The following is a 23,700-nucleotide window of genomic DNA, read 5'->3' on the forward strand; positions in this document are numbered from 1 at the left end:
GTTCATAATATTTGAATTGAATGTTATTCTCTTAATTTGGAATCCTAGACGTTAGATATTTATTTTAGTGGTAATATTCTAAAGATTTTGTTTACTTTATATTAACTGAAGTAATCAATTCCATAGAAAATATATAAAGCAAAATTTTCTATTATAATTTTTGATTTTATGTAAAAAAAAGTACAATTATTTTCTTACATAGTGACTTTTAAGTAGATGTCTAAATAAAGTAATAAGGGAATAATCATGGAAGCATGCAGCAAGACTAACACATATGGTAATACCTATTAGAAACTTGCTTAAATTGTTTAAAACATAGCCAGGTCACTGGCTGGAAAAGACTATAGAAGGGGAACGATTATGGATAATGAGGTTATAGACATCCACAGAATCTTAGAAAGGACAGCTAAGGCAACAAAATGAAGCTACCTTTATGCTTTCCAGCCTGTGTTGGCGACTAATACATTTTGAACATCCCCCAAAGATGTGCATCAATGTGTGGCCAGTTTCCCAGATATTTCAGCAGACTGAAGCATTCCAGAGTTGAAATCACAGACTTGAATCATTTCAGACTCGTTAATGTATGATGATGTAGCAATCTATTATTGTGCGGTATCTCTGTGTAAACAGTATTGGCACCATGAATGTAGCCGGAGACAGACAGGCACCTAGGCAAAAAGAAGGAATTCCTTAGTGAACCATTCCTGAAGGATTGTTTAAGTAATGGATTGTCTGAAGTCTCGGCAGCAGGCTGCATGTCCTGGAGATTATAGGGGGAACTAATGTCTCTTTCTGGTTCCACCCATAGCCACCCATGAAAAATGAGGCATAGCCGGGTGCGGTGGCTCAAACCTGTAATCCCAGCGCTTTGGGAGGCTGAGGCGGGTGGATCACGAGGTCAAGAGATCAAGACCATCCTGGTCAACATGGTGAAACCCCGTCTCTACTAAAGGTGCAAAAAATTAGCTGGGCATGGTGGCGCGTGCCTGTAATCCCACTTACTCCGGAGGCTGAGGCAGGAGAATTGCCTGAACCCAGGGGGCGGAGGTTGCGGTGAGCTGAGATCGCGCCATTGCACTCCAGCCTGGGTAACAAGAGCGAAACTCCGTCTCAAAAAAAAAAAAAAAAAAAAGAGGCACATTCTTTCTACTACATAAAGCCCATATTAACTTCAGACTCAGGCAGATCATGGAATATTAACTGTGGGTCTCCTCTCCACTAAGAGTTGTACACTTATTGGGATTACAAGTCTGGTTAGATAGGTCTTCTCTCCACTAAGGGCTGTAATACACATCTCAACAATCTTCCTGCATATAGAAAGCATGCACTATGCATCTCCTCTTCACTGAGGGCTGCAGAGGTGTCAGCACAACCTACCTTCAAGATTGGAATTATTCATTTTGTGTCTCCTCTTTATTGAGTGTTGCACAGATGCAAATACGTCTTTCTTTTGAAAAACTACCACTGTGGTTCTCCTGAGATTCTTTTCTATTGTCCACATACCTTATTCTTACTGAACGTGACACAAGGACTCACAAATATATGGCAAAACTGAAAAATTAGTCAAACAAATAGGACTAAAACATACAAAATGGCCATATTGCTTCTTACCAAAAATAAAAAATAAAAATAAAAATAATAAAACAAAAGAAAGCAGGGCTTCAGCCCTTGAAAGAGCACAGACCTAAACCTTTTCAAAGCCAGGGCTGTGACATCATTTTGAAAGCTCTGCAGTTTCTGACATTTCTAGACTTCTGGATGCCAATACCATTGAATTCTCCATTAGGGGAATCAACTAGTGATATGTCTAATTTAGCCACAGACTTGCAGAAAACTAACACCTGTGCTGCTACCTGGATCTTGTCAGCTTATAGCAGTATATGGGCCTAGCTACATGCAATGGCTTGACTCAACAGTCACTCACTCATGCACCTCTCTCTACTCTGTGCCTGGCTCACCCATAGCAGGAATAGTATATGGCCCTGCAGTTTGAGTTGTGGGTAACCTGCCAGTTTGAATGAGTAAAATAAATCTAACAGCAGATTTTTGGCTGGTGAATCAACACCCTAAAGGTTTTGTGACAAAAGTCACATTGATCACCAGTGGCCAGTGGATTATTCAGTTATGTTAATGGAATGGAGCCTCCATAAAAAACCCAAGAACAAGATTCAGACAGCTTCTGGATAACTAAACATGTAGAGTGTTCTAGAAAATTTTGTGCACCTAAAAGTAGACATCAATAATTTTAAATGTTGTATGCAGTTTAGACTTCTTGTCTTTTTATAAAAGCAGTTGTTAACTAGGTAAAAGCTAGAATTTTATGAAGAAAAGAAAATCAATTGTTATCTCAGGATAAAGTCAACCATATGTTCAGTCTGGAAGAAAGAGCATCAGTAAATTTTGTGTGGAAAATTTTTATTCTAAAATATGTCTTATTATTTAGAATTTTATGTTTCTGCAGCATTTTTGTCACTGTAAAGTAAACTCATCAACACTTTTACAGATGTTTCTGTCACTCAATTCTAGTAAAATGCAATCCTACTCTTTTATCTAGTGGCAGCCATAAATAAAGTTTAGGACTTGAATTAACAGTCTAGTGCTCAACAGTCTGCTTTTATATTTGGGCTTAAATGTACATAAAATTATGACATTTGAGAAAAGTAGCCAGTTTATTATTTATTTTAAATGTATAGTAGTTAAAAATACCTGGACTATATTAAATAGATAGCTTAAACATTTTCAGTTCTTTTTCAAAAACCTTATTTATAATTGACATTTTGGGGAGCTACAGAGATGGATTGGGGTTATTAATTTCAGTTAATGATGTATTCCACACAGCTCAGTTATTGTGTCCTGAGCAGATATACTGACAATTAAAACAAATCAAATTTCTTTAGCACATATTCTAAAACAAACTCTAACATTTGTGCTGAGCTCCAAATTTTCTTTAGTACTTCACACTCTCTCTCACTGGCCTGATCAAATTACATTTAGTATTACAGTATACAAGGGCCATATATTCCTCCAGGATAACTGGATTACATGAGGCAGGCTTCTTAATTTGAATCATAACCTCTTGGGTGGAAGTTGAAGTCAAAAACACCTGAGAGACAAGGACATTGGCACATGCCTCCATGCTGTCAGCTTTCACCCACCAACGAGTCTTTCATTGGCAGAGGTTTCACTCATGATATTTGGAAATGTAACATTAGCACAGATATCTGGGCTCTGTTCAAAGGTCTTATAAAGTGGTGGAAACCAAGCCTTTTCTTTAGCTCAAACCAAATTACAAAGGGTCAGCATGGATGCACCTAGTGCAATGGTTAGGTCATTGGCTAAGGCAGCAACAGCCTTTTAAAATTGAATGGAATCTTCAGGAAGTTCTTGGTGTTGTCCTCCATTTCAATGTTTGTTTCGTTTTTGTCATTCCTTAAAAGCCTCACAATGTAGGTGACAGCAGAAGACACTGCCAGCTGTGCTGAACAGCACGAGATTGCTGTCATCTGCAGTAGTCCTTTCTAGAGTATTCATGATTTCTGTAATTACTTTTGTATTCATTGCATTTTTTTTAATTGTCAGTCAAGCAGATAGCAATATCTGGGTCATTTATCATCTTTCTTTACTACAATGCCTCTGTATCTGCTGGCAATTTCTTTTGGCCTTATAGTGAAATGCATCCTCTTGATAAAAGGCTGTTTTTTTTTTTTTTTTTTTTTTTTTTTTTTTTGTTTTTTTTTTTTTTTTTTTTTCCTTCACTAATAATGTTTCTTGGTCCACTTCTCACTATTCAAACAGATATATGCATATTTGCTGCTCCATTGGTTGTAAAGGGGTCCATTAAAAGCAATACACCTTCCATGTTAGTTGAGTTTGCGTCCATGAAGCAGTAACCAAGCTAGATATCTGATACATTAGTGGGTGTGTCTGGGTCCTCTTTTCTATTCCAGGCTGTTCTACACCAGGATCTGATAAGACTCTGATGATCTTCTCTGCTGCCACCTTGAACATCTTGTCCTGCTTATCTGGTGCAATAGAATCCAGTTTCTTTGGTTCATAAGAGGTATTTATTTATTTCTTGCTGTTAAAGACTATCTAAGGGACAAATGTCCTGACACTTCAATTTATCAGCTCTTTTTTTTTTTTTTTTTTTAGCTCAGACAGTTGAAGTGTTTTTCTAACGTTCTGGCTGGCAGAAAAACACTGGCTGTTTTTGGATTTGTTATGTTTGCCAATCGATGTGATGTTTTGGGAGAGTTCTTAGAAAACTGCTGCTGGTAGATCTGGAAGCTCCTTTATTGGCATTATTTGAAAAAATTCTACTGGTTCCAGTCTGTGTCCTTTTGTTCCATTTTTCAGTCTGTCATTTGTTAAAGCAAAAAATACGTATTCCACAGTTCACAAGGTTCTGCTCTGGTTCCCAAATGTCATGTCATGCTTCTGTTTGTCATACCCTTTGCACTGAGATAAATACTCTTGTCTCCATTTTTTTTTTTTTTTTTTTTTTTTTTTCTTTTATCAAGAGTAGTTTCAACCTAAAATCCTGGGAAGTAATGAAGAAAAAGACAGAATGGAGGCAGTTGCTGTGCCAGCTTTGTATCAATTGAGTCTCCATGTAGCCACATTTTTCTACCTCCAGTTCTTTATTAGGTGTTTGGCATAGATAAGCCTCTTCCATTTGGTGGCCTCCTATGTACTAAAAGTTGTGTGAGGAAGCAGCTATGTTATGTGACTTAGGCTCTGCATACTTACATCCAGGTGACACAGCTTGGGCTTGATCTCATAGTGCCAAGATAGCTGGCTAATTAGTCTCAGGTAATAGTAGCTGAATTCACAGCTCCTGCTCTGTGGTGTAGTGCAGAAATCTTTCTACCTGTCTGTTACTCTTTCAATTGTGGTTGCTATAATAATTACATTAAACCTTCTAAAATCATATTTTTAATGTTATGCTAAATGTTATGTTAAAACCCCTATTCCTGTAGAGCTTGACCCTTATTATTTCACTCATTCCATTCTGAAAATTATACCTCTATGCATCATATGTCAAAAACCAAATAGGTGACAGTTTTATATATATATGTATATATATATATATACATATATATATATATATATATATATGTATGTATGTGTATATATTATTATTATCTGGAGAACAAAGTGTGGTAATACACATTTTAAATTTATTTTATTCTTTATAATTGTCAAAGTGTTTATATTTACCTTGATCAATTTTTATTTATACTCTGTTTAGTGTGTGTTCATTTTACCCTGAAGTATCCCGTAAAGTATTTCTTAAAGTGTAGTGTGCTGGTAATAAACCCCAGCTTTTATTTGAAAATGTAATCATTTCTCCTTCACTTTTAATGAAAACATTGTTTTAACTCAATATTTCTGTTTGAAAGAATTTTTCTTACATATTCTGTAACATATTCATCTACTGCTTTCTGGTTGCTGAGCTTTTAGAAAATAAAACTGCTGTTTATTTTTGATAGCCTTATTAACATGTAATCACTTATCTTGCTTCTTGCAAGATTTTCCTGTTTGTTTTAAAAAGTTAATTATGCATTTTTAACTTGGTATTCAATCAATAAAAGTTTATTTCAATTTCAAATGTAGACATTTGTTAAGCTGTTCTTTTTGTATGCTAATCTACCAGCCAATTACCATGAAACCTTCAGCACAGCAATTGCAACTTTGTCATGAATATGATTTATGCACTTCTACATTTTCTGGTTTATATTCATAGAGGTATTTGTAGTATTCTCTAATGATAACTTGTATTTCTGTATAATTGGTGGTGATAATCATGTAGGTTTGAGTATGTTACTTTGAGTTCGTCTTACTTGAAATTTTTTAAGCTTCTTTGCTGTTTTTCCCTTTCTCAGATTTGTGGCACACTTGACCATTTTTTTTAGTAGTCTCCCTGACTTTTTGTCTTTTGCCCTTAAATTTCCAAAATGCTTATGTATGCCTCTTTGACAGAGTTTATATTTTTTACATTTTTTTCCTGACTTAATAATTTCAATTCATTTCTCATTATGTTTGCCATTTTTTTTTTTCTAATTCTCCTGCCTCAGCCTCCTAAATAGCTGAAACTACGAAGCGGCATACCACATAGCTAATTATTGATAGAGATGGTGTTTCATGATGGTGACCAGGGTGGTCTCGATCTCTTGACCTTGTGATTTGAAAGTCTCAGCATCCTAAAGTGCTGAGATTACAGGCATGAGCTACTATGCCTGGCCCAAAAATTTTTCTTTAGTAAACCTGCCATTTGGGCTGTCCAGAACAAGTTTCTTGTAGTTATTTATTTGTTTTTCTTTCTTAGATGAACTGTAGATTCACATTTCACTTTTTGGTTTATGATTTTGTTTGTATTTATAAAGGGCATTTGAATTTTTAAATGCTATAATATTGAAAGTCAGATTTTCTCCCCTTATTTTTGATGAGACTTTTAATAATTCATTATATAGGCTCTTTCTGTCCAGAAAATCAGTGTTACTAAACTTCTTGTTTTCTTTGTTTGTTTAATTTTTAGTCTGCACTGATTGGGGACACATAAGGTTAACATCTCAATTTACTTAAAATTTTTATTTATATGTGTTTATTTTTGAATGTTTTTGTTCATAAATGTCTAACCTCTTAAGAAAAATAAAAAAAAAAAATAGAAAAAAAAATATGTTTTTGGTTATTTAAATCTTCTAAAAGTTGCTTGAGCAGAAGGAGAAAAAGCTTGAAAAAAAAGTTTGGGAAATAAAACAATGACCACCTCTGTTGGAACCTTCAAATTAGAAGCTGCATTCAGTCTGCAAGTTCTCCTGAGGTTTGAGGGGCAGAGTTCTCATCTTTTTATCATGAGGAGCTTACCTCAGCGGTGGTTAATATTTGTAGGCAGCATACCTCAGCGGTGGTTAATAAAGAGTAAGTAGCTGCTGTTAATCGGTGCTATAAAGTTAATACAATTTAATTGATGTTTAGTATAAAAGTCTTCCTTTGAAAGCTGTAAACGTTCAGATAGACTCTGGAATTACAAGTAATTGCATCACTCTGATTCTGCCACTGCACTTATCATATAGTTGAAGAGACAGCTGTATAGGGTTTTGTAGTCCATTGTTATACATTTTCTACAACTTTACATTATTTTAGTTTTGGCATCTGTCTCTCTGCATCTAAAGTAAGAATTGCATGTAAATAATATAACTACATTCTTCTTTTAAAAATACGCTTGTGCCAGTCCGTGCCTTTTTATAAAAGATCTCACATTTAAATAAAATGCACTTAAAATATTACTTATTCTGACATTTACTTGCTTGTTTTCTATATTCTCTTTTACTTGTACTTCAAATCCTCCTTCGATCATTGTGAAAATGTGGCTAATTTTTATTTATTTTTTATTTACTTTTATTTTATTTATTTATTTTTATTTTTATTTATTTATTTTTTTTTTTTTTGAGACGGAGTTTCGCTCTTCTTACCCAGGCTGGAGTGCAATGGCGCGATCTCGGCTCACCGCAACCTCCGCCTCCTGGGTTCAGGCAATTCTCCTGCCTTAGCCTCCTGAGTAGCTGGGATTACAGGCACGCGCCACCACGCCCAGCTAATTTTTTGTATTTTTTTAGTAGAGACGGGGTTTCACCATGTTGACCGGGATGGTCTCGATCTCTTGACCTCGTGATCCACCCGCCTTGGCCCCCCAAAGTGCTGGGATTACAGGCGTGAGTATTTTATTTTTTTAATAGCATTTCAGGTTTTGGGGTACATGTGAAGAACATGTAAGATTGTTGCATAGATACACACATGACAGCATGATTTGTTGCCTTCCTTTCCTTCACCTATATCTGTCATTTCTCTCCATGCTTTGTCTCCCCAACTCCCCACACCCTGCTATTCCTCACCTATCTCCCCCAAACAGGCCCCAATGTGTGATGCTTCCCTCCCTGTGTCCATGTGTCCTCACTGTTCAACACCCACCTATAAGTGAGAACATGTGGTGTTTGATTTTCTGTTGTTGTGTCAGTTTGCTGAGAATGATGGTTTCCAGGTTCATCTATGTCCCTACTAAGGACACCAACTCATCGTTTTTGATGGCTGCATAATATTCCATGGTGTATATGTGACACATGTTTTCTGTCCAGTCTATCACTGATGGGCATTTGGGTTGTTTCTAGTCTTTGCTATTTTAAATAGTGTGGCAATGGACATTTGTGTGCATGCTTTTTATAGTAGAATGATTTATAATCTTTTGGATATATACCCAGTAATAGGAGTGCTGGGACAAATGACATTTCTATTTCTAAGTCCTTGAGAATCACCACCTTATCTTCCACAATAGTTGAACTAACTTACACTCCCACCAACAGTGTAAAAATGTTCCTGTTTCTCCACATTCTCTCCAGCATCTGTTGTCTCCAGATTTTTTAATGGTTGCCATTCTAACTGGAGTGAGATGGTATCTCAATGTAGTTTTGATTTGAATTTCTCTAATGACCAGTGATGAGCATTTTTCATACATTTTTTGGCCTCATGTATGTCTTCTTTTGTAAAGTATCTGTTCATATCCTTCACCCACTTTTGAATGGGCTTGTTTTTGTTTTTGTTTTTTTTTCTTGTAAATTTGTTTTTGTTCTTTGTAAATTCTGGATATCAGTCCTTTGTCAGATGAGTAAACTGCAAATTTTTTTCCCCATTCTTATTGTGACTGATTCACTCTCATGACTGTTTCTTTTGCTGTGCGGAAGATGTGGAGTTTGATTAAAATATTATTCTGTACTTTTATACTAAAGAGTTATATTTGAAATCTCAATTTTTACTGTAAATTTCAAATAGCTTACTTTGAATGATACTAACTTGTTTGAAAAATAAAAAGTGTGATCTTAACTATGTAAAATTTTGCTGCTTTTGTACTTTCTATTTTTCTCAATTGACTGTCTATTAATTTTTAACTTTGTCAGGATTTTAATCATAACAGCATTTTTTCTTTAGTGAAAAGTTAGTCATCAATTCTACCTTTCCCTTTTTTTTTTAATACTCAAATGAGATTTTATTTTATTTTTTTATTTTTATTTTTTTTTAAAGAAGAGGAAGAAAGAGAAAGAGGAAGAGGGAGAGAGGATGGGGGTATTGCTTTATTGCCCGGGCTAGAATGCAGTTTAAATATGGGTATGCCTATAATTGTCCTTAATAATGGAGACATGAAAGAAAATGAGGGAAGAGAATAGCAAACAAGGAGCCAACCAAGATTTCTTTTAAACTTCTAAGTTGATATGATGTGGTACTGATAAGAGTGTATATTTTGTATATTTAAAATGGAGAGTTCTATAAATATTAATTACATTTATTTGTTCCAGATCTGAGTTCAAGTCCTGAATATCGTTAATTTTCTGTCTTATTGATCTGTCTAATATTAATGTTGAAGTCTCCCAATATTATTATGTGGGAGTCTAAGTCTCTTTATAAGTCTTGTATGTCTGCGTATTCCTGTATTGGGTGCGTATATATTTAGGATCTTTAGCTCTTCTTGTTGTTGCATTGATCCTTTTATCGTTATATAATGTCCTTCTTTGCTTCTTTTGATCTTTGTTGCTTAATTGTAACTTCTGCTTTTTATTTATTTATTTTAGCTCTCTGTTTGGTTGGTAAATCTTTCTCCATCCCTTGTTTGGAGTCTTTGTGTATCCTTCAATGTGAGATGGATCTGGATGCAGCATACTGATGGGTTTTAGTTTTGTATTCAAATTGCCTGTCTTTGGATTGGGGGATTTAGTCAATTTAAATTTAGAATTAATAATAATATATGTGAGTTTAATACTGCCATTAGCTGGCTATTTTGTCCATTAGTTGATGTAAATTCTTCATTATATTGATGCTCTTTTTGATAATTTTTTTAGAAAGGCTGATACTGTTTGTTCCTTTCATATGTGTAGTGGTTCTTTCAGAAGCTCTTGTAAAGCAGGCCTGGTGGTGATGAAATCTCTGAGTGCTTGCTTATTCACAAAAAACTTTATTTTTCCTTCATTTGTGAAGCTTAGTTTGGCTGGATGTGAAATTCTGGGTTGAAAGTTCTTTTCTTTAAGGATGTTGAATATTGGACCCCACTCTCTTCTGGCTTGTAGGGTTTCTGCTGAGAGATCTGCTGTAAGTCTGATAGGCTTCCCTTTGTGGGTAACCTGACCTTTCTCTCTGGCTGCCCTTAGTATTTTCTCCTTCATTTCAACCCTGGTGAATCTGACGATTATGTGCCTTGGAGTTGCTCTTCTTGAGGAATATCTCTGTGGTGTTCTCTGTATTACCTGGAGTTGAATATTATCCTGCCTTACTAGGCTGGGAAAGTTTTCCTGAATAATGTCCTGAAGCGTATTTTCCAGCTTGGATTCATTCTCTTCATCACATTCAGGTACACCTATCAAGCGTAGATTAGGTCTTTTCACATAGTCCCATATTTCTTGGAGACTTTGCTCGTTCCTTTTTATCCTTTTTTCTCTAATTTTGTCTTCTTGTTTTATTTCATTGAGTTGATCTTCGACCTCTGATATCCTTTCTTCTGCTTGATCAATTCGGCTGTTAAAACTTGTGCATACTTCACGAAGTTCTCCTATTGTGTTTTTCAGCTCCATCAATTCACTTACATTCCTCTCTAAATTGTGTATTCTTGTTAACATTTCATCGAATCTTTTTTCAAAGTTCTTAGTTGCTTTAGATTGGGTTAAAACAAGTTCTTTTAATTCGCAGAAGTTTCTCATTATCCACATTTTGAACCCTGCTTCTGTAATTGGAACACACTCGTTCTCCATCAAACCTTGTTCCGTTGCTGATGAGGAACTGTGATCCCCCGCTGAGGGAGAGGCGTTCTGGTCTTGGGCATTCTCAGCCTTTTTTGGCCATTTTCCTCCCTTCGTTATAAATTTATCCATCTGTGCTCTTTGAATTCACCGTCTTTGTAATTAGGTTTCTGAGTGGACGTCCAACTTACTGATTCTCAGCGCCGAAATCTGAGCAACCCACTGCACCGACCAAATCAGCGGCGTTAATATTGATGGTGTTTTTTCCGACTCTGCACCAAGAACCGTCGCTCCAAGGTGCCGGCAAAACCGCCTCGCCGGTCACAAGAGTCACGCTGGCGACCCGTGGGGCTCCTCCGCTGGGAATCTCCTAGTGCGTGAGCAACAAGAATTCATGTGAAGGTGTGGCGTCCTCTCATTCTTTGCGCTTTCAGTGGGAGCTACAATCCCGAGCTGTTAGTGATCAGCCATCTTGGATCTCTCTCTCTACCTTGGAGAGAGATCTACCTTTCCTTTATCTAGATACTTTTGCTTGAGTATCATTTTACCAGTTATAGATGGCAGGTTTGATCTCATTTTTTTCCACTAAAATTTTGATATTCTTCTGCATTCTAACTTCTAGGGTTTCTGCTGAGCAATCATCTGTTAATGTTAATTAGACTTCTCTTGAACATAACAAGTTACTTATCCCTTTCTGGTTTTGCCATTTTTCTTTGTCTTCACTCTTAACTGACTATGTTTCTTGATGTGGCGATCATTGACTAAATTTTGGTTGAAGATTTTTGCCTTTCTTTTGCTTGTAAATTAACAAAGTAAATCAAAAAAGAATCATGAGTAAAGGTTGAAACCATCACTCTCAGCAAGAACAGATGAACGGAAAATGAAACACTGCCTGTTCTCACTCATTAGTGAAAGTTAAACAATGAGAACACGTGGAATCAGGGAGGAAAACATCACAAACTTGGTCTTATTGGGGGTTGGAGGAGAGGGGAGAGGTAGCATTAGGAGGAATAACTTATGTATATGATGGCACATGTACAACTGTATTAGAAACCTGCATTTTCTGACCCAGAATTTATAGTATAATAATAAAAAGTTAAATAATAAAACTCACTTTTTAATACAGGATATGTATTAAAAGTCTCCTTGAACTCTCAGGGGGATTTGTTTATTTTTTTATGGCTTTCAATTCATTCTCATATTGGAGCTATAGATAAACTGGAGAATTAACATGGTTTAACATATTTTTAGAGAATGTTTTCTGTCGTAAGACTGTGTATAATTTTCTAACTCTTTCAGTATATTAAACTGCCTTTAAATATTCAGCTTTTTGCAAATAACTACCTCTTTAACTTTTGTTCCTGTTTATAGTTTCTCTATTGTATAAAATAAGTGCCATTCTTTGCTCTCAGCAGCTTATTTATATCCAATTTCTGGTATTTTCAACCAAGAGTTAGCTCTGAATTAGGAAAAGCAGAAATATATGTTTCTCATCGATTCTTCATGTGTCCCCAAGAGAGACTGGTAAAAAAAATAATAATAAAAATAAAAATAAAATAAAATAAAACAAAATAAATTAGCACATAGGACTTGTTTACTTTTTCTGGAAGCAGGAATCAGAGCTCTGCATTAAAAAATAAGGATTTCAATTATAAAGACTTCATCTGTGCCTAGGAGGTAGTATGAAAATACACTAAAAAGAATTGACCATTGTCTCTTGTAAATGTTTAATTGGTTGATATAAACTATTGGTATCCAGGTTCCAGACTATTTTTGATTGGTTTAATGTTTTTTTCTTTAATGGTTTGAAATTAACTGCCCTGCAGTTTTGTTTTTGTTTTTATCTATGAAGCACTAATTGTTTTCTCATCTCAAAGTTTATTTTTACTTATGACATTTTTGTTTTGTTTCATAAAAATGTTGTTTAAAATAATTAAATTAAATTTCACTTTTTCAATTTAGGATTCTAGATGATAGATTTTTGTTTTAGTGGTTATGCTGTAAGTTTTTAGATTTGCTTTTAATAAATTGAGATAATCAATTCTGTATAAAATGTAAGAGGTAAGATTCTCTATTACAAAGTAAATTTCAATTTATGTCAAACAAATATATAATAATTTGCTTACATATTTTCAAGTAAATATCTAAATAAAATAATAAGGGGATACTTATGTAAGCATACAGCAAGATCCACAAGTACGATTATTCCTGGCAGAAGGTTGCTTAAATTGTTTAAAAATTCACCAAGTCACTGTGACTGGAGCAGACTATGGAAGGAGAATAGCTATAGATTGTTCATCACGGTAATAGACAGTCAACGTGATTTTCTAGGAATTTTGAGGTCAGCAGATCTTAATTTCACTCTAAGCCTTGTTCATGACTCGAAGTGAAATTGGTAAGCTTGTTAATAGCATCTAGTGCTGAGGGTTGAGAAATCTTGATAAATGTCCTAAAATATAATCTCAAGCATCTTTGAGAAATTCAGTGTCAAAATATATCTCCAGAAAATAATTTTAAAAACACACATTTAGAATATTTTGATATAATATTTTGAAGATATCTTAACAATCTTTTGTTTCTGTAAATCAGAAAGATATTTAAAAACCTTATTTCAAGCTTAGTTCATTCAAACTAGGGTAACTATTAAAAAACTCAAGTCAGTTCAGTTACTCAAAGTTTAGAATCTAAACCCTATATTTTCGCTTTTTTCCCTTTTTTTCTTACTACTTTTTCAATATTTTTGTAAAACATTAATATAGAAAATTGAACTAGGCAGCCTCTATTTGGAGATACCAAGAGAGAAAACTCAATCCATGGCATTTGAAGAAAAGCTAATCTTGAGTACTGCTAGAAGGCATACATAACACAAATGCAAATGTGTGCACTGGCACACTATGTTATGCATACACATTGAGCATAAATATTTTCCTTATGACATGAAAATAGCTAAAATATTAAAATAAGCAAGCCAAAGAAAAATCAATATTTCAAGGATTATGGTCAGAGTTATGTTTCTGCTTTTTCTAAAGTTGTTGAGTAAGGTTAATACTCTAGTATTTTGTATTGTTTAAAAAGTACTTTATAAAAGTTTTATATTGAGCATCTTTGATTAGAATTATGTATGCTCTATCTTGTTCTAAAATAATAAAATGTAAATATACTCACAAAAATGCATATCAGATAGTAAGAGAAAATAAAGATAAATGAATGGGGAAAGTAAAGTAGTGGAAAAATACATGAAAATGTTAAGATAAATTCCAAAAGAAAATAAATTTATACAACATTAAAATCTTTTGCACTTGGATCAAAGTTTGTTTCATAATTCCTATTTAGGCATCTGACTGTAGGCTCTGTTCTTGACACTGGAAACTTCTCCAAAAGGCACATCTCCTACCAATATAGAGCTTGTTTTTTTTCTTTTTTTTTCCTTCCACGATTAGTATGTTGCTATTCAATGCCTAAAATAGAAAGACAAAATTGACATTTGGCTTAATATACTAAGGGATATCTATTCACTTTAGACACATTATTGAAAACAGTGTGAAATCAAGACATTGGCATATATGTTGTATTAGCAGAAATATGGTTGTTATCTAAATTTTTAAAGCTCATATACATATTATATGATATGTAACATATAATAAGCGCCCACATATATAAAACAATATGTTTATTGTAGTGTATATTATCTATTTTGATCATATGCCTTAATAGTTGGTAACATCCCATATATGTAATATATAGACAGGAATAAAGAAAAAGGCATTTGCCAAGTCAGTGGCTGCATATCAGGTAACAGGGTAACAGGAGATGTATTAATTTGCTCAAGTAATAAAATTACATCTGGTACAGCAGCTGCAATTTGAATCACAACTTGGTTAATTTATGGTAATCCACTGTCATTCTCCAAGAGCCATCTGTCTTCCATACAGACCAAATTGGAGATTTAAATGAGAATGTGCTCTTAATTAGGACTCCTAAGTCTTTGAATTTCCTTACGGTGGCACTAATTTTTGCAGTACCCTCAGGAATGTAATATTGCTTTTCACATACTATTTCTCTAGGTAGAGGCAGCTCTTAGGCTTCCATTTCCCCTTTTCTATTATAGTAGTACTCACCCTGCACGTTGAGGAGGAAATGTGGAGTTCTACTATCTACTAAGTATGTCTATGCCAATTATGCATTCTGGCAATGAGAAAATGACCACAGGATGAATCCAGGGAAACAATGAAGACCTATAATATGATCTGGAAACAATGAAGACCTATAATATGATCTAAGTTAAAACTTTATTAATTATCTGACCTCTATCAGCTCTTACTTTAAGTGTAGGACCACAATGACATTTTGGTTTCCCTGAAATTTACATTTCCTCAGAGCTAGCGTCCAGTAGTTTTTAAAACTTATGATTATTTTATTTTTCTCATGCACTGTCACCTCAGTAAAAGGCTGCAGGTGTCCTTGGGAAAAGATGAAATAAAGTTTTGCTGCAAAAATTGTTAGTAATGTAGTTGGGATGCAGTAAATTTTCTATCAATTTTACTACCAAAACATTGTGATTAATTATCCAATGCTAGAGCTCCATAGGAGTCAGAACATTCTAATTTGCACTTTCCCTTAGCTACACCCACTTTGCGTTTGACAGGTGAGTGCTGCCATTTGGACCCTGCTACTTCAGGATCCAATTGTTTTCATCGTATTTAAATTTTGTCGTTGAGTAACTGTGGTTCCCACTGTTAGATATGACATACACAGAAAAACGAGTACAAGGCTATTCAAAGATGTAGGTGCTGTCCTCACAAATCTGTTTCACAAGACATTGGTCAAGAATATGTATTCTAGACCCACTCATGTAAGATGAGTATGTCTAAAGACAAATCCCTTCCACCATCCAAATATCACTAAGATTTTGGATCTTCCTCTGCATCCCAAGCTTACACGTTAAATGCAAAGTCCTTACTTTCTGTGCTCTAATTGATAAATTCAGCCTGGTGGAACTCCACGTTTATTTCACCATTGCTGCCCAAACATCTAATCACAAGATTTTTTTTTTTTTTTTTTTTCTTTTTGAAGCACATTAAATTTCTGAACGCAGCCAGACTCTGGGACTTTTTAGGCTACCAGTTGCAGAGAAGAGCAACAAACTCAAGTGCCTTCTCTCTTTTGAGAGTTGAGGTGATGTGAGGACTATGAACAGTGTAATGCCGCCACCCACCACAGGCTCTGCTGAGAGCTGAGGAAATCATAGAATGACCAGCTTAAAAAAAAAAAAAAAAAAAAAAAAAAAAAAAAAGAGCTACCCATTTTACTGTTTCCTCTCTGCTGAAGGTTTAGCAGCTATTGGTATCACCAGATGTAAAGAGAATCTAGGCACTCCAGGGTATTCCCTCTATGGAGAGATTATCACCTGATAAGATGAGCAGCAGGAGGGAAAAGCCACTCACTCCAGGGTCTCCTTTCTACTGAAAGCTGGACACTAATTATTGACACCTTTTCTATAGAGAGGAGATACCCACTTCTGAATCTTCTCTCTGCTGAGAAATGCACTTTCATTAGGACAGCTGGTCTTGGGAGAACTATCCAATGGGGGAGTGTTCTGAGCCCTCTCACTCAATAATACTTCTCTTTATGTTGCTTACTCTTCACTTGTCCATGTACTTCTGACTTCCTGTATGCAGAAAAATTATTTGAAATCCTCTGAATGGTGGAGCTAAAAGAGCTGTAATGCATATAATGATAAAAGATATCGCTTGCACATCACATTGTAGAAAACAAAAATAAGAGGAGAACTGTGGCCTTTTAGGATACACAGTTATAAAAACTCTCATACCCAGGCCTGTGACATTCTGTTTAAGACTTTGCAGCTTCTGGCATTTGTAAGCTTTTGGACATCACCTCAATCACCAGTATTAACTGTGAAATCTGCTTGCAGTATCTCTGGTCCAGATCCTACTACTCAGTGAGATGGAACTTCTGTTGCCACTTAAAATTTTCTGTCCTGCCACAACTGGTGTATGTGTAGTGGCTAGATCCCACACTTGCTTATAATGCAAGCTAAGTGCAGTTTGTCAGGCAGAATGGATAGAACAAAGATAGCATGCCTACACAAAATCTTAGACAAAGGCACCACTGGCCACAGAGGCTGCCAGCTGGTAAGGTAATTTCCCAAAATCCCATGACAAAGAATTACAGATAGTTGTGTTTAATGCCTTCCTTCTCCTGGATCTCAAAATACTGGAAATTTAGTGCTTTACAATTTGACATTTTAAACCTTATTTGCAAATTATTATATTTTAATTTTTTTAAAAAATTAAATTTGAAAAATTTGTATTTGCATTGATCCTCTCTATATCTCTTTCATACACTCTCCTACTCTCCGACACTCCATAAGAATATATTTCTGAAACATATGGCATTGGGGTTCAGAGTAGCATTTTTAAGGTAGATAATAACGCTTACTAATGGAACAGTATTTCAGACCCCTGGATAATGATACTGCGTACTCACATAATTTCTTTAATGAGGAGCTTCTTCTGTGCATTGTAGAACAATAATCGGCATTTATGACTTCTTCCACTAAGTGCAACAGTAACCTCTTTTTTCACAGCAGAAATACCTAAATATGTTTGTGTCTTATGGAAGTAATATTGATGACATTCACTATTCTAAAAAAGTTCTGAAGAAAAAATAAGAAACCCCCCCTTTTTTTTTTAATTTGCAGAAATTTTATATGAGATTCATTTTTCTATGACTCTCTGGTGTTCTAACATCTTGCCATTTTCTATCTTTATCATATAACTTAGATATTTCATACTTTAAATTTTGCAGGGTAGTGTCAAGAACACAGATAAAGTGGGTGTTGAAAAGCTGATAAAGTGGCCACATTGGGGAAAGAAAAGAGTTGGTCTTCATCTCAGAAAGTCCCACATCACTAATTGTTAGGGAAATGTAAATCTAAATTGCCATGAGATATCATGTGAAGCCAGTCAAAATGGTGCTGAGAATTCAAAAATTACATATTGTAGTGAGGCAGTGCAGTAATAGGAATGCTTCTACACTGTTATGCAGTATATAAATAAGTACACATATTGTGAAAATGTGTGTGGTGATTCATCAAGTATCTAAACGAGAAATATCATGGAGGTTAGCCATTTAATTAATGGGTATACACCCACCCCAAAATCAGTAATTTTATTACAAGAATATAGATCTGTGTATTTCTATTATAGCACTATTCACAGTAATAAAGACATGGGATTGGCCCAAATGCCCATCAATAACAGAATGCATAAAAAAAGTGTGGAATATATACACAACGAAATTTTATGAGGTAATATAAAAGAATAAAATAAAGTACTATGAAGGGACATGGATGTAGCTGGAAGCCATTCTCCTCTGCAAACTAACACAGAAACAAATAAACATAAAGAAACCAAACACTGCGTATATAAGTTCATGCTTTGGAACTGAACACTGAAGACACATAGATGATGAAGAGGAACAACACACACTAAGGTCTGTAGGAGAAGGGAGAAAAGAGTTTAAAAATAAAATAAACCTGCATATATGTCATGAAACAAAATATAAAATGTAATTAAATAAAAATAAAAGGTATTCATTTTTGAAGAAGTTATACTATCTTGGACACCTTAGCAAGAATTCATTTGAGACATTGTAATATAACAACGAATTAGAATTTTGAAAAACTGGAATGACAGTAAATAAGTTGTATATTTCAATTTTTAGTTGACTGAATATATTTTCTTTTACTCTTAGAACAGAATCTCATGTTGTCCCTCTAGCTGGATTGCAGTACTGAAATTTTGGCACACTGCAACACTTTGCCTCTCAGGTTAAAGTTATTTATTTCCATCAGCCTCTTAATTAGCTAAGATTAGAGCTGTGCACCATCACTGCCAATGGGGACTCACCATGATGGCCGGATTAGTCTCAAACCCCTGACCTCAACTAATCTGATTGTCTTATTCTCAAAATGTGCTGAGATTAGAGGTGTAAACCACCCTGACTTGACCTTGATTGAATTCCTAATTGATAAAAGTATTCATCTTGCAAAACTTTATTTTTTGTACTAGATTTTTATGAATTATTTTAATTCTGTTTCATAATTCAAGCAAGACAATGTGATTTTAACCTATTGACTTTCTATTAAAAATAAATGTATCTCCATTTATATATAATCAAAAGAGGAGGCTAATTAAGAATATTATTTTTCTTTTGGGTAAAGTTCTCAGATTTTAAAACTGTCCTTAAAAATCTAATTTGGAAAAATAATTACATTGTTGATTATTACTTAGATCTTTGTTAAGATTTTTTTTAATGTGAGAAAACTGAGAATTTTTATAAGATGCAAAAAGATCCTTAATTATGTCAAATAAAATTAAAAGTATTTTATTTGAAAATACATGGTTTTTAACCTATGATTTCTATTAAGAATATTGTGATTAGTTTTTCTTCCTAAATATTAATTGATGTTTTCATCATTCTTGCATCAAAAATTCACCAAGACTATGTAAGATCAGGAACAGAGCACTGATGCTTACGAAAAAATATATTTCTGTACACTAGCAATAAATGATATGAAAAGAAAATTAAGACTACAATTTCATTTCTGAAAAATAAAAGGCTGGAATACCTCCAACTGCCCTGGAACCCATAGGGGCAGGCAGTTGGGGGTGGGAGATAGCCTTGGAGTAATGGCTGTGGTGTTCCATGGGGACTTCTTCACAGTAGTGGTTGTGGGGCTAACAAGAAACAGTTAAAGTTCCTGGAGAATCAAAGTAGAATTCCTTAAGAACATAATGGATAAAGAGAAGAAAACTTATGGTGGCTGTGAAAGTCCTGAGGCAACGATGTCAAATATATATCTTCTGAGTCATAAATATGTTGTAAAAAGAGAACATGTCCAAACATCAAGAACAATGAAACTCATGTTTAGTGGCCCAGGTCATTTTGCCGAGAATGAAACCAATGAGGTTAATTAGAGAGAGCATGCACGCATTTTGACGAGTTTCACTGTACCTACAGTGCCATAGAGATTCCTACATTCCCATTTCACCTGAAATGCCACTAGAACTGCTGAGGCTGTGAACTTCCTAGATTGTTAATAAAATAAATTATAATAAACTGTTAACTCTTTCAGTCTTTAAGACCTGTACTTGAGTTACTATTTTTTTCATGAATAGCACATTCCCCTTATGGAGTGGAACTATTTCATTGCAAAGAAGATTGCCTTTTGTTTTTTCATGACAGTGTTGATACTTGTTTGCAACATCAACAGAATAAGGACATTTTCACAAACCAAGAAATAAACAAATATGCCAATTCATAGCTGGTTTTGCCTTATCTTTTGGATATGACTTTTAAAATCAGAGCAATGATGACATAGTAAATGCGGAAAATTAGGTATATATGAACATGTTCTACAAGTAAATAATGGAGATAAGTGTTTTATGTATTTATCCTTTTTTTTTTTTTTTCAGAAAACTATTTCCATCTTGAAATTTCCTACATTCTTTGATAAACTTCAGTATTGTTTAAATGTGTCCTGTCATTTTTATTGCCACATTTTGAGAAGTTTAAAAACAATTTTGGAAGGTTTTTAAGTACAACTTTTGAAAAAAGTAACTGAACTATAGCCAGATGGTAAATAAGTTAACCATACAACGTAGAGTTCTTGTGCATTATGCCTCTTTTGGGCAATTCAAAGTCTATCTTTTCATTGACTATAAAGCATCCTTTGCAATTTCTGAAACCGAAAGCAAAACAAACAACAAAACAAACAAACAAACAAACCAAACTGGATGTCGTAGCTTACAGCTGTAATCTCAGAATTGGGAGAGACAAAGGCAGGAGGATTGCTGAAGACACACTGCTACCTGGGCAACAGAATAAGGCCCTGTCTCAAACAGCAACAACAACAAAAATTCATTGTGTTTTTTATGAATAAATTTAACCAAAGTGCAAGAGTTAGACATGGAAAATTACAAAATATTGCTGAAATAAATTCAAGAAACCCTAAATAAATGTAAAGTAACAATCGTTGGCAAGGACTGAGAGAAATTATAGCCCTTAAATACTGTATGTGGAATATGAAATGGTACAGGCTATTTGCAACATATTTGAAGATTCTTCAAAATGTTAAAAATAAAATTACCATATGATGACAATTTGTTTTATTCAGTGTCATTTCATTACAACAGTGATGAGGGGAGACAATTTGTGGCCAGGACCACTGTTTGTGTGGAGTTTGCATGTTCTCCCCACATCTATGTGAATTTTCTCTAGGTACTCTGGTTTCCTCCCAAACCCCAAAGACATGCATATGAGGTGAAGTACTGTGTCTACATTGCTCCAGTCTGAGTGAGTGTGTGTGTGTGTATGCTTCCTGACCAGGGTTGGTTCCTGTCTTGCACCATAAGCTGCTGGAACTCAGCAGAGTTATGGCCACCTGTGACGATAAACTGGATAAATAAATCATATTACTTTTTTTTTTATTAATCCTTCTTAAATGGATGTATAGTGTATGTAAACATCAATGTTTGGCTGGGCATAGTGGCTGACGCCTGTAACCTAAGCATTTTGGAGGCCAACGCAGGTGGATCACTTGAGGACGGGAGTTCAAGACCAGCCTGACTAACATGGTGACACTCTGTTTTTTTTTAAAAAAAAAAGAAAGAAAGAAAGAAAAGAAAAAAAGAATATCAATGTTTAACATTAAAAATGTTTCAATCTTTATTTAGCAATTTGGTGATGTTTCTTTGCCCAGAAATATGCAGAGAACTTAACTCTTGCTTATATCAATTATCCTATGGTAAAATTGGTTTTATTCTGTCATTTCACTTTAAGTAAGTTTCCAAGGACCTATTGACAATGTTAAGTGGAGACTTACTGTATTCCGAAAAAGTTAAAAATGGGTGTCTATACAAAATTTTGTACAAAAATTGTCACAGCACCATTATTCACTATGGCCAAAAACTGGTAGCAACCCAAGTTTCCATCAAGAGATGAATGGATAAACAGAATGTGATATATCAAATTGACAGCTGGGCATTGTGGCTCATGCCTATATTCCAGTACTTAAGGAGGCCAAGGCAGGTGGATCGCCTGATGTCAGGAGTTCAAAACCAGCTTAGCCAGAAGAATTGCTTGAATCCAGGAGGCAGAGGCTGCAGTGAGCTGAGATTGTGCCACTGCACTCCAGCCTGGGCAACCGAGGAAGTCTCTGTCTCAAAATAAAATAAAAAAATAAATTGAGATATCATTCATCCAAAAAGAGGAAAGTAAAAGGGTGCAGCCAATGTGTAAATTAAACATGGAGTTAACATTTGACCCAGCAATTTCATTTCTGGGTATCTACTCAAAGGAATTCAAAGTAGGTACTTGAACACATGGTTGTAGATCCATGTTCATAGCAGCATGATTCACAATAGCCAAAAAGGGAAAGCCATACAAGTGTCCATCAACAGAAGAATAAACAAATACAAGATGGTCCATCCATACAATGAAATATTATGTTATGTATATTTATATTTAATCACAAAGAAAAAATAATAAAAAGTACTGATGAATGTTACACCTTGAGTGGACTTTGAAAACAGCATGCTTAGGGAAAGAAGCTGGACACAAAATATCACATATTGTATAACTCGATTTATCTATAATACCCCAAACTGGCAAATCCATAGACACAGAAAGTTGATGAGTGACTGCCAAGCATGGGGGAATGTGGAGTGCCTTCTTAATGGGAACTGAGTTTTCTTTTGAGGTAATGAAAATGCTCTGGAGCTAGCTAGATGGTTGCACAACACTTCAAATACACTAAATTCCACTGAATTATATACTTAAAAATGGTTATAATCATAACTTTTTATCAAATAAATTTACCTCAGTAATAAACTTGTGTTTTTTAAATTCCCAGTGCCTTGGACTTGTCCCTCAAAGAACATGGAGCCAAATTGCAGCTTTCATGAGCCCTGGTTAATCCACTTATATCTGGGACCAAAGCCCAAGGTCATTAGATAAATAGTTCTTTCTTATAAACCAGAGGCTTTCACATTTCAACAGCAAAGCACCAAATGGAACCTTGAACTTCACCTCAGAGATAATTACCAGATGTGCGATAGATTTTGGTCTCTAATGCTCTTCCCTCAAAAAAATACATGCATGTTATAGCCTCTGTATTTTCAGGTTTGCAGAGTTCATCTCACTTATTAATAAGGCCCTTGGACAGTTTACCCTGTGTTAGAGAAAAATAATATAACACTAGGTGAGGCCATGACCCAAGAGCACAGAGTGATTGCAGGAGTAGCTGGGATCTGAACTAAGATACTGCTGAGTTTCCATCACATTTGTAGAACATGAATTAGGGACTCTTGAATTCAAGTTTCAAGGTGAGGCTGACATTTCAGTTCATATTTATATATATTCCCATGTACATATATGTTTGAACATTTTTAATACACAAATTTAATTTGCCAAGGGTTTCATCTAGTCACTTATTCCTGTCTAACTCCACCTGAGGTATGGCCATGTTGACAGTACTGCCGAGGAGCAGGTTTCCTTGGATAAGAAAAGGAAATGCCTGTTAAGAAATGATATTCTCATATGAGGGTTTCCTTGCCAGACTAGAGGTTTGGATAAAAGTGACTCAGTTTGTTCCTGTCTCCATTGGTTAAGAATTTGCCATCCAGCAAGAAGTGATGGAGGGAGCAATTGGGTTCATGGGGTACATGAATATATGCTTGCCTCAAGTCCCATACAGGAGCTCTGACATAATTACACTACTTCATTGCATTTCAATACTTAAATATTAATAATTTATCTGCTTAAATATCTAAGCTCACTTTACTAATTGTCCATCGTATAGACAAAGATGTTTGCAAATATTTCTATAGGTTTTTGA

The sequence above is a fragment of the Saimiri boliviensis genome, chromosome Y (genome assembly GCF_048565385.1).
Source record: "Saimiri boliviensis isolate mSaiBol1 chromosome Y, mSaiBol1.pri, whole genome shotgun sequence".
NCBI classification, from domain to species: Eukaryota; Metazoa; Chordata; class Mammalia; order Primates; family Cebidae; genus Saimiri; species Saimiri boliviensis.